Source organism: Rhinolophus sinicus, unplaced genomic scaffold (genome assembly GCF_036562045.2).
Source record: "Rhinolophus sinicus isolate RSC01 unplaced genomic scaffold, ASM3656204v1 Contig157, whole genome shotgun sequence".
NCBI classification, from domain to species: domain Eukaryota; kingdom Metazoa; phylum Chordata; class Mammalia; order Chiroptera; family Rhinolophidae; genus Rhinolophus; species Rhinolophus sinicus.
Window position 1 is genome coordinate 1 of NW_027423956.1, and position 9,730 is coordinate 9,730.

The following is a 9,730-nucleotide window of genomic DNA, read 5'->3' on the forward strand; positions in this document are numbered from 1 at the left end:
CGCCGCCACCGCCGCCGCCATCGGCCCCGTGTCCCAGCGCCCACCGTCAAAGCCCCATTGTCGCCGCCGCCATCGCCGCCCTGGCGCCATCCACGCGTTGCCATCGCCTACCTCGCCACCCTCCCCTGCCTCCGCCCGCCGCCGCCCGCAGCCGCCCGCCCGCGGGGTCCTCCCCTAACTCCCAGGCAGGGTTGCCTGCTGGTGCAGGCCTCCACCAGCAGGGCTGCGGTTGAGTAAACCTGGTGGCGGTAGGGGGCAGGTTATGTCCGGTCTGGGTGCGAGTCCCAGGATGCCAGAGTTCCACGACTTCTGGCACCATCAGAAAGTGGCAGTGTCCCATGGAGCCTCGGGTGGCGCGAAGGGCCTCGCTGTCGGCCAGGGTAGCCCGCCGCCCACGCCAGGGGCATTAGGAAGAGCGAGCCGGACTGGGGGCGGACGCGGTGCTGGCAGAGCCGGCCCGCGGGTCGATGCTCGCCACCGGAGCGGCTCATCTGCATGGCGGGCGCTCACGAGACAGGCCGGGAGCAGGCTCTTGGGGCGCGGGAGCCGGGTCCCAGCGTCTACGGCCATACCACCCTGAACGCGCCCGATCTCCTCTGATCTCGGGAGCTAAGCAGGGAGGGGCCTGGTTAGTACTTGCATGGGAGACCGCCTGGGAATACCTGTAGGCTTTTGCTCGCCTCTCCTTTTGCGCCGCCGCCCCGGCGTGCCTCCCTCCGAATCCCTGCCGCCCCTTGCCCCTCTGCAACCCCTGCAGCCGCCCAGCCAGCCGAAGGTCCCCCTGGCCAGAGGAGGGACAGCCGCCCAGCACTACAAGCTCGCATCCCCGGCCGCACACCAGGCCTGTCGGCCAGGGCTCCCCCCCTCTCCCTCTTCTTAGTGCTCTTCGCCGAGGCAGGCCGTCAGCCTGCAGCAGTCAGCCGCGTCTAGGTCGCCGCCGCCACCGCCATCGCAGGGCTCCCTCTCGCTCCCCGACCCTGCCGCCGCCGCAAACCCCAACGCCCCAGCCCAGGGCTGCCTGCCGGCGCAGGCTTCCACCAGGCTCTCTCCATCCCAGGACGTGCCGGTCCTTTGCACCTCGGCGAGCAGGGACGCCCATCCCTGCGCCTGCCCCTGGGCCCCGAGACACAGTTTCGGCGTGTCCTCGGGCAAACGGGACGCCCACCCGCCCCGCCCCACCGGAGTCTTCTGTCTCCGCGGGCAGGCACCTCTCCCCACACCCCCGCGCGTCCCCTCCCGTCTCCCACAAGAGCCAGGAGCCCTCCCTTCCCGCCGGCCACGGTGTCCCCGACACAAAGGGCACAAAGAGCCGGGACAAACCAGGGGACGGCGGGAGCAGCACCCCAACACACCACGCGCCATCGACTCCAGGGGAGACCGCCACAAGGGAAGAGCAGGCACGCAGGCACACAATCCTCACAACCAGGGTGCCTGGGGGCTGCCACTCTCCTCCCGCGGGCGGGTCCCTGGGCGGGGCTCAGAGCCCACTGGCCCTCCGGAGACCCTGGCGGCCCGCCCCGGGGGCTTCAATGGTGACTGCCAACGCCAGGGCAATGCCTCCTTGGCGGAGCCCAGCCCCGGGCACGACCACACTCCGGTGGAGAAGCCACCACTTCAACACAGCCTCAGTGCGTCTGTCCCAGTCCGTGTGCCCGAATGTGCGTCCCTCCCACCCTCCCCCACCCCATGTCTGTCTGGCTCTGTGACGTGCCTGTTGGGTTCTGGCTCTGGCTCAGGAGCTCTCTCCCCGCGTGCCAGCCCCCTCTTTCTCTGTCTCTGTCCATGTCTCTCTGTATGTCTAGACACATACATGTACATATACGTGTATATTTCCATCTCGCTCCCTCTTACTCCTCCTCCCGTTCTGTCTGTCTGTCCCTGTCCTGCGGGGACTCTAGTCCCTCTGCCCGCACAAGAACGCAGGACTTGGCGAGGCCAAGAAGGAACACCCACAGAGCCACGGATAGGGGGCTCATGGCACCATGTCTCACGGGCGGCTGGCTTGGGGACACGGCAAGCCGGAGCCGCCCGATCCCCCACCTGCTGGCCGATTCTCTGCCAACCAACAGACCCACCAAGCCGGCCCACTGCAGTCCGCGCCCCTCTGCAATTTGCAGTCCACCATCCGCGCTTCCTAGCTTGGCCACCGCAGCTCTGCCGGTGTCCAATGGCCAACTGGCAACAGCTGAAGGCCAAGCGGTAACAGCTGATGTCAGTGCAGCCCCACGCAGTACCCCCGTCCCCCGGTACCCCCGTCTCCCCGTCACCCCTGTCTCCGTTCCCCCGGTTCCCCGTCTTCCTGTCCCCCGTCTCCCGGGTCCCCCGTCCCCACGTTCCACCATCCCCCCTATTCCGGTCCCCCCCGTCCCCTGTTCCCCCCGTCCCCTGATCCCCCTGTTCCCCCATACCCCCATCCACCCTCTCCCAGTCCACCCGTCCCCCGGTGCCCCCGTTCCCCCCAGTGCCCCATCCCCCGTCCCCCGCTCCCCCGTCCCCCCAGTCCCCCCACGCCCCTGGTCCACCCGTCCCCCATTCCCTCGTCTCCCGGTCCCCCCCTCCCCGGGTCCCCCGACCCCCGTTCCCCCGTCTCCCGGTCCTCCGTCTCGCGGTCCACCTGTCCCCCGGTCCCCCAGTCCCAACGTCTCCCCGTCCCCCCGTCCCTCCTTCGCCTGGTCCCCCCGTCCCCCCATACCCCCGGTCTCCCGTTCCCCGGTCCCCCGTCTCCTGGTCCCCCGGTCCCCCGGTTCCCCCGGCGCCCAGGCGCCCTTCTACCGGTCGCCCCGTCTCCCGGTCCCCAGTCTCCCGGTCCCCTGTCTCCCGGTCGCCCGGTCTTCCGGTCCCCCGGTCCTCCGTCCAGTGTTACCCCCTTCCCCCGGTCCCCCGGTCCCCCCATCTCCCTGTCCCTCTGTCTCCCGGTCCGGCCGCACACCCATCCCCCCGTCTCCCGGTCCCCCGTCTCCCGGTCGCCCGGTCCCCAGGTCCCCCGTCTCCCGGTCCCCTCATCCCCTGGACCCCCAACCCCCGGTCCCTGGTCCCCCGGTCCCCCAGTCCCCCGGTTCCCCCATCGCCCTGGCCCCCGTCTACCGATCCCCCAGTTCTCCGTTCGCCCCGTCTTCCGGTCCTCCCGTCCCACAGTCTCCCGTCTCCCGGTGTCCCATCTCCCGGTCACCCCGTCCCCGGTCCCCCGTCTCGCGGTCCCCCGTCTCCTAGTCGCCCCGTTCCCCGGTACCCGATCTCCCGGTCCCCTCATCCCCCAGTCCCCCAACCCCCGGTCCCCCGGTCCCCCCGTCCCCCGGTCCCCGGTCCCCCGGTCCCCCCATCTCCCGGTCCACTGGTACCCCCGTCCCCCCAGTCCATTCATGCCCCTGGTCACCCCGTCGCCCGGTCCCCTATCCCCCGGTCCCCCCAACCTCCGGTCCCCCGGTCCGCGGGTCCCCTGGTCCCCCATCCGCCGTTCCCCCGGTCCCCCCGTCTCCGTTGCCCTGGTCCCCCCGTCCCCCGGTCCCCCCGTCCCCCGGTCCCCCCGACCCTCCAGTCCCCCTGTCCCTCTGTCTCCCGGTCCCCCCGTCACCCCGTCCCCCCGGCCCCAGGTCCCCCATCTCCCGGTCCCCCCGTCTCACGGTCCCCCGTTCCCCCGTTTCCCGGTCCCCCCCTCCCCATGTCCCTCGTCCCCCAGTACCCTCGTACTCCTGTCCCTCCATCCACCGGTCTCCTGGTCCCTCCGTCCCACCGTCCGCCAGTCCCACCGTCCTCTCATTCCCCCAATCCCCCAGTCCCCCAGTCTCCCTGTCCCCCAATTCCCCGGTCTCCCTTTCCCCTGGTACCGTGTCCCCCCATCTCCCGGTCCCCCCGTCCCCTGGTCCCACTGTCTCCCAGTACCCAGTCCCCCTGTCCCCCCGGTCCCCCGGTCCCCTTGTCCCCCCATCCCCCAGTTCCCCCGTCCCCCCGGCCCTCTCGTACTCCCGTCCCCCCATCTTCCGGTCAACCCTTCACCCCGTCCCACATGCCTCCGTCTCCCAGACCCCCCGTCCCCCGGTTCTCCCAGTTCCAACGGTCTCCCTGTCCCCCTGCCCCCCTTCCCCCATCTCCTGGTACCCCGTCCCCCGGTACCCCCGCCCCGGGTTCCTACAGTCCCACCGTTCTCCCTGTCCCCCCCCTTACACCCGTCTCCCGGTCCCCTGTCCCCCGGTCCTCCCGTCCCCCGGTCCCCCTGTCCCCCCGTTCTGTCTGTCGGTCCCTGTCCTGCGGGGACTCTAGTCCCTCTGCCCGCACAAGAACCCAGGATTTGGCGAGGCCAAGAAGGAACACCAACAGAGCCACGGATAGGGGGCTCATAGCACCATGTCTCACGGGCAGCTGGCTTGGAGACACGGCAAGCCGGAGCCGCCCGATCCCCAACCTGCCGGCCGATTCTCTGCCAACCAACAGACCCACCAAGCCGGCCCACTGCAGTCCGCGCCCCTCTGCAATTTGCAGTCCACCATCCGCGCTTCCTAGCTTGGCCACCGCAGCTCTGCCAGTGGCCAATGGCCAACTGGCAACAGCTGATGGCCAAGCGGTAACAGCTGATGTCCGTGCAGCCCCCACGCAGCACCCCTCCACGCGAGGCCCAGAGCCTGGAAAGTGCTCTCTGCAAGTCTGTCCCCACAGTCCCCGTCTGTCTCTCTCCGCCTACCTCTTGCTCCGTCTCTGGCCTTCTCTCATCCTCTCTCTCAACACCCTGGGTCAGGAGGTGATGTGTAGCCAGTGAAGTGACCAGTGATCGGGCGGGACGCCGGTCGCTGATGAGGGGCGAGGGCCCAGACAGAGGCTGTGTGACGAAGGGTGGCGGCAGTCTGGAGGTGCTGCCCCCTGGTCGCGGGTGGCTCTCCCTGGCTTTGGGCCAGTGGGTGGGGCCGGCCAGGGCCAGGGCCTGGGTTGCACGTCCCTAGGGTGGAGGGGACTGAGACGACCCTGCGACCCCTCGGTGGCCCTGAGTGGTGGGGACAGCACAGCAACAAGGGGTGTGCGGTTGTGGGGCTGGGGGATGAAGGGTTGGGGGGGGCGTGCCATTCCGGGCGTGGGGAGTCCCAGGATGCCAGGGCGCCCAGACATATGTCACAGTCAGGGAAGTGACAGAGGCCTGTGGAGCCACTGGGGGGCGCGAAGGGGCCTCGCTGCGGGCCAGGAGTAGCCCGTCGCCCACACCAGCGGCGACCGGAGGAGGCGGGGAGCGGGCGGGAGGCACTCGGGCAGACATGCTCGCCACCCGAGCGGCCCAGCAGCATGGCGCGTGCGCTCAGGAGGCAAGTCGGGAGCAGGCTCTTGGAGTGCCGGTAGCCGGGTCCCAGTGCCTAAGGCCATACCACCCTGAACGCAGCAGATCTCGTCTGATCTCGGAAGCTAAGCAGGGTCTGTCCTGGTTAGTACTTGGATGGGAGACCGCCTGGGAATACCTGTTGGCTTTTGCTAGCGTCTCCTTTTGCATCGCCGCTCCGGCGTGGCTCCCTCCGAACCCCTGCCGCCCCTTGCCCCTCTGCAGCCTCCCAGCCAGCCGCAGGTCCCCCTGACCAGCAGAGGGTCAGCCGCCCGGCACTACAAGCTGGCAGCCCCGGCCGCACACCAGGCCCGTGGGCCAGGGCTCCCCCGCACACCCTCCTCTCAGTCCTCTTCGGTCCCGCAGGCCGTCATCGCGAATCCTTCGCCGACGCGCGGTCGCCGCCACCGCCGCCTGCGCCAAAGCCACCGCCACCACCGGGCTCCCCACACCCCCCGCCAGCGCTGCCCTCGCCCCCGCCCCTGTCCCCGCCCCCGCCGCCGCCACGGCCAAACTCCCTCAAACTCCCTCCTGTGCTCTCCCCACCTCGGCCGCCAGCACCGCGCTCCCCATCTCCGCCACCAGTGCTGCCCTCTCCCCCACCCCGCCCCCGCCGCCGCCATATCCGTACTCCCTCAATTCCCTCCTCCGCTCTCCCCGCCTCCAGCACCGCCATCTCCCCCGCCCCCGCCCCAGACCCCCGCAGCCACCATCGCCATACTCCCTCAGTCTCCCGCCTCTGCTCTCCCGGCCTCCGCCGCCAGCACCGCCCTCACGCCCTCCCCCGCCCCCGCTGCCGCCATTGCCGCACTCCCTCAATTCCCTCCTCTGCTCTCCCCGCCTCCAGCACCGCCATCTTCCCCGCCCCCGCCCCAGCCCCCGCCGCCACCAATGCCATACTCGCTCAGTCTCCCGCCTCTGCTCTCCCGGCCTCCGCCGCCAGCACCGCCCTCACGCCCTCCCCAGCCCCCGCCGCCACCGCCGCCGCCATCGGCCCCCGTGTCCCAGCGCCCACCGTCAAAGCCCCCATTGTCGCCGCCGCCATCGCCGCCCTGGCGCCATCCACGCGGTTGCCATCGCCTACCTCGCCACCCTCCCCTGCCTCCGCCGCCGCCGCCGCCGCCGCCGCCGCCGCGGGGTCCTCCCACAACTCCCAGGCCCAGAGTTGCCTGCTGGTGCAGGCCTCCACCAGCCTTGGGGCTGCGGTTGAGGTAAACCTGGTGGCGGTAGGGGGCGTTGTATGCCGGTCTGGGTGCGGAGTCCCAGGATGCCAGAGTTCCACGACTTCTGGCACCATCAGAAGTGGCAGTGTCCCATGGAGCCCCGGGTGGCGCGAAGGGGCCTCGCTGTCGGCCAGGAGTAGCCCGCCGCCCACGCCAGGGGCATTAGGAAGAGGCGGGGAGCCGGACTGGGGGGGGACGCGGTGCTGGCAGAGCCGGCCCGCGGGTCGATGCTCGCCACCGGAGCGGCTCATCTGCATGGCGGGCGCTCACGAGACAGGCCGGGAGCAGGCTCTTGGGGCGCGGGAGCCGGGTCCCAGCGTCTACGGCCATACCACCCTGAACGCGCCCGATCTCCTCTGATCTCGGGAGCTAAGCAGGGAGGGGCCTGGTTAGTACTTGCATGGGAGACCGCCTGGGAATACCTGTAGGCTTTTGCTCGCCTCTCCTTTTGCGCCGCCGCCCCGGCGTGCCTCCCTCCGAATCCCTGCCGCCCCTTGCCCCTCTGCAACCCCTGCAGCCGCCCAGCCAGCCGAAGGTCCCCCTGGCCAGAGGAGGGACAGCCGCCCAGCACTACAAGCTCGCATCCCCGGCCGCACACCAGGCCTGTCGGCCAGGGCTCCCCCCCTCTCCCTCTTCTTAGTGCTCTTCGCCGAGGCAGGCCGTCAGCCTGCAGCAGTCAGCCGCGTCTAGGTCGCCGCCGCCGCCACCGCCATCGCAGGGCTCCCTCTCGCTCCCCGACCCTGCCGCCGCCGCAACCCCCAACGCCCAAGCCCAGGGCTGCCTGCCGGCGCAGGCTTCCACCAGGCTCTCTCCATCCCAGGACGTGCCGGTCCTTTGCACCTCGGCCCGAGCCCAGGGGACGCCCATCCCTGCGCCTGCCCCTGGGCCCCGAGACACAGGATCGGCGTGTCCTCGGGCAAACGGGACGCCCACCCGCCCCGCCCCACCGGAGTCTTCTGTCTCCGCGGGCAGGCACCTCTCCCCACACCCCCGCGCGTCCCCTCCCGTCTCCCACAAGAGCCAGGAGCCCTCCCTTCCCGCCGGCCACGGTGTCCCCGACACAAAGGGCACAAAGAGCCGGGACAAACCAGGGGACGGCGGGAGCAGCACCCCAACACACCACGCGCCATCGACTCCAGGGGAGACCGCCACAAGGGAAGAGCAGGCACGCAGGCACACAATCCTCACAACCAGGGTGCCTGGGGGCTGCCACTCTCCTCCCGCGGGCGGGTCCCTGGGCGGGGCTCAGAGCCCACTGGCCCTCCGGAGACCCTGGCGGCCCGCCCCGGGGGCTTCAATGGTGACTGCCAACGCCAGGGCAATGCCTCCTTGGCGGAGCCCAGCCCCGGGCACGACCACACTCCGGTGGAGAAGCCACCACTTCAACACAGCCTCAGTGCGTCTGTCCCAGTCCGTGTGCCCGAATGTGCGTCCCTCCCACCCTCCCCCACCCCATGTCTGTCTGGCTCTGTGACGTGCCTGTTGGGTTCTGGCTCTGGCTCAGGAGCTCTCTCCCCGCGTGCCTGCCCCCTCTTTCTCTGTCTCTGTCCATGTCTCTCTGTATGTCTAGACACATACATGTACATATACGTGTATATTTCCATCTCGCTCCCTCTTACTCCTCCTCCCGTTCTGTCTGTCTGTCCCTGTCCTGCGGGGACTCTAGTCCCTCTGCCCGCACAAGAACGCAGGATTTGGCGAGGCCAAGAAGGAACACCCACAGAGCCACGGATAGGGGGCTCATGGCACCATGTCTCACGGGCGGCTGGCTTGGAGACACGGCAAGCCGGAGCCGCCCGATCCCCCACCTGCTGGCCGATTCTCTGCCAACCAACAGACCCACCAAGCCGGCCCACTGCAGTCCGCGCCCCTCTGCAATTTGCAGTCCACCATCCGCGCTTCCTAGCTTGGCCACCGCAGCTCTGCCGGTGTCCAATGGCCAACTGGCAACAGCTGAAGGCCAAGCGGTAACAGCTGATGTCAGTGCAGCCCCACGCAGTACCCCCGTCCCCCGGTACCCCCGTCTCCCCGTCACCCCTGTCTCCGTTCCCCCGGTTCCCCGTCTTCCTGTCCCCCGTCTCCCGGGTCCCCCGTCCCCACGTTCCACCATCCCCCCTATTCCGGTCCCCCCCGTCCCCTGTTCCCCCCGTCCCCTGATCCCCCTGTTCCCCCGTACCCCCATCCACCCTCTCCCAGTCCACCCGTCCCCCGGTGCCCCCGTCCCCCCAGTGCCCCATCCCCCGTCCCCCGCTCCCCGTCCCCCAGTCCCCCACGCCCCTGGTCCACCGTCCCCATTCCCTCGTCTCCCGGTCCCCCCCTCCCCGGGTCCCCCGACCCCCGTTCCCCCGTCTCCCGGTCCGCCGTCTCGCGGTCCACCTGTCCCCCGGTCCCCCAGTCCCAACGTCTCCCCATCCCCCCGTCCCTCCTTCGCCTGGTCCCCCCGTCCCCCCATACCCCCGGTCTCCCGTTCCCCGGTCCCCTGTCTCCTGGTCCCCCGGTCCCCCGGTTCCCCCGGCGCCCAGGCGCCCTTCTACCGGTCCCCCCGGTCCCCGGTCGCCCCGTCTCCCGGTCCCCAGTCTACCGGTCCCCTGTCTCCCGGTCGCCCGGTCTTCCGGTCCCCCGGTCCTCCGTCCAGTGTTACCCCCTTCCCCCGGTCCCCCGGTCCCCACATCTCCCTGTCCCTCTGTCTCCCGGTCCGGCCGCACACCCATCCCCCCGTCTCCCGGTCCCCCGTCTCCCCGGTCTCCCGGTCCCCTCATCCCCTGGACCCCCAACCCCCGGTCCCTGGTCCCCCGGTCCCCCAGTCCCCCGGTTCCCCCATCGCCCTGGCCCCCGTCTACCGATCCCCCAGTTCTCCGTTCGCCCCGTCTTCCGGTCCTCCCGTCCCACAGTCTCCCGTCTCCCGGTGTCCCATCTCCCGGTCACCCCGTCCCCGGTCCCCCGTCCCCCGGTCCCCCGTCTCCCGGTCCCCTCATCCCCCAGTCCCCCAACCCCCGGTCCCCGGTCCCCCGGTCCCCCCATCTCCCGGTCCACTGGTACCCCCGTCCCCCCAGTCCACTCATGCCCCTGGTCACCCCGTCGCCCGGTCCCCTATCCCCCGGTCCCCCCAACCTCCGGTCCCCCGGTCCGCGGGTCCCCTGGTCCCCCATCCGCCGTTCCCCCGTCCCCCGTCTCCCCCGTCCCCGTCCCCGGTCCCCCGGTCCCCGTCCCC

At 70.8% G+C, this 9,730-nt stretch overlaps 3 pseudogenes; all 3 read left to right on the forward strand.

Annotated features, from left to right (window-relative positions):
• Positions 1-558: 558 nt before the first annotated feature.
• On the forward strand, positions 559-678 carry LOC141569922 (5S ribosomal RNA; annotated as a pseudogene).
• Positions 679-5,331: 4,653 nt separating this feature from the next.
• On the forward strand, positions 5,332-5,450 carry LOC141569925 (5S ribosomal RNA; annotated as a pseudogene).
• A 1,387-nt stretch (positions 5,451-6,837) lies between these two features.
• LOC141569923 (5S ribosomal RNA) lies at positions 6,838-6,957 on the forward strand (annotated as a pseudogene).
• The last annotated feature ends 2,773 nt before the right edge of the window (positions 6,958-9,730 follow it).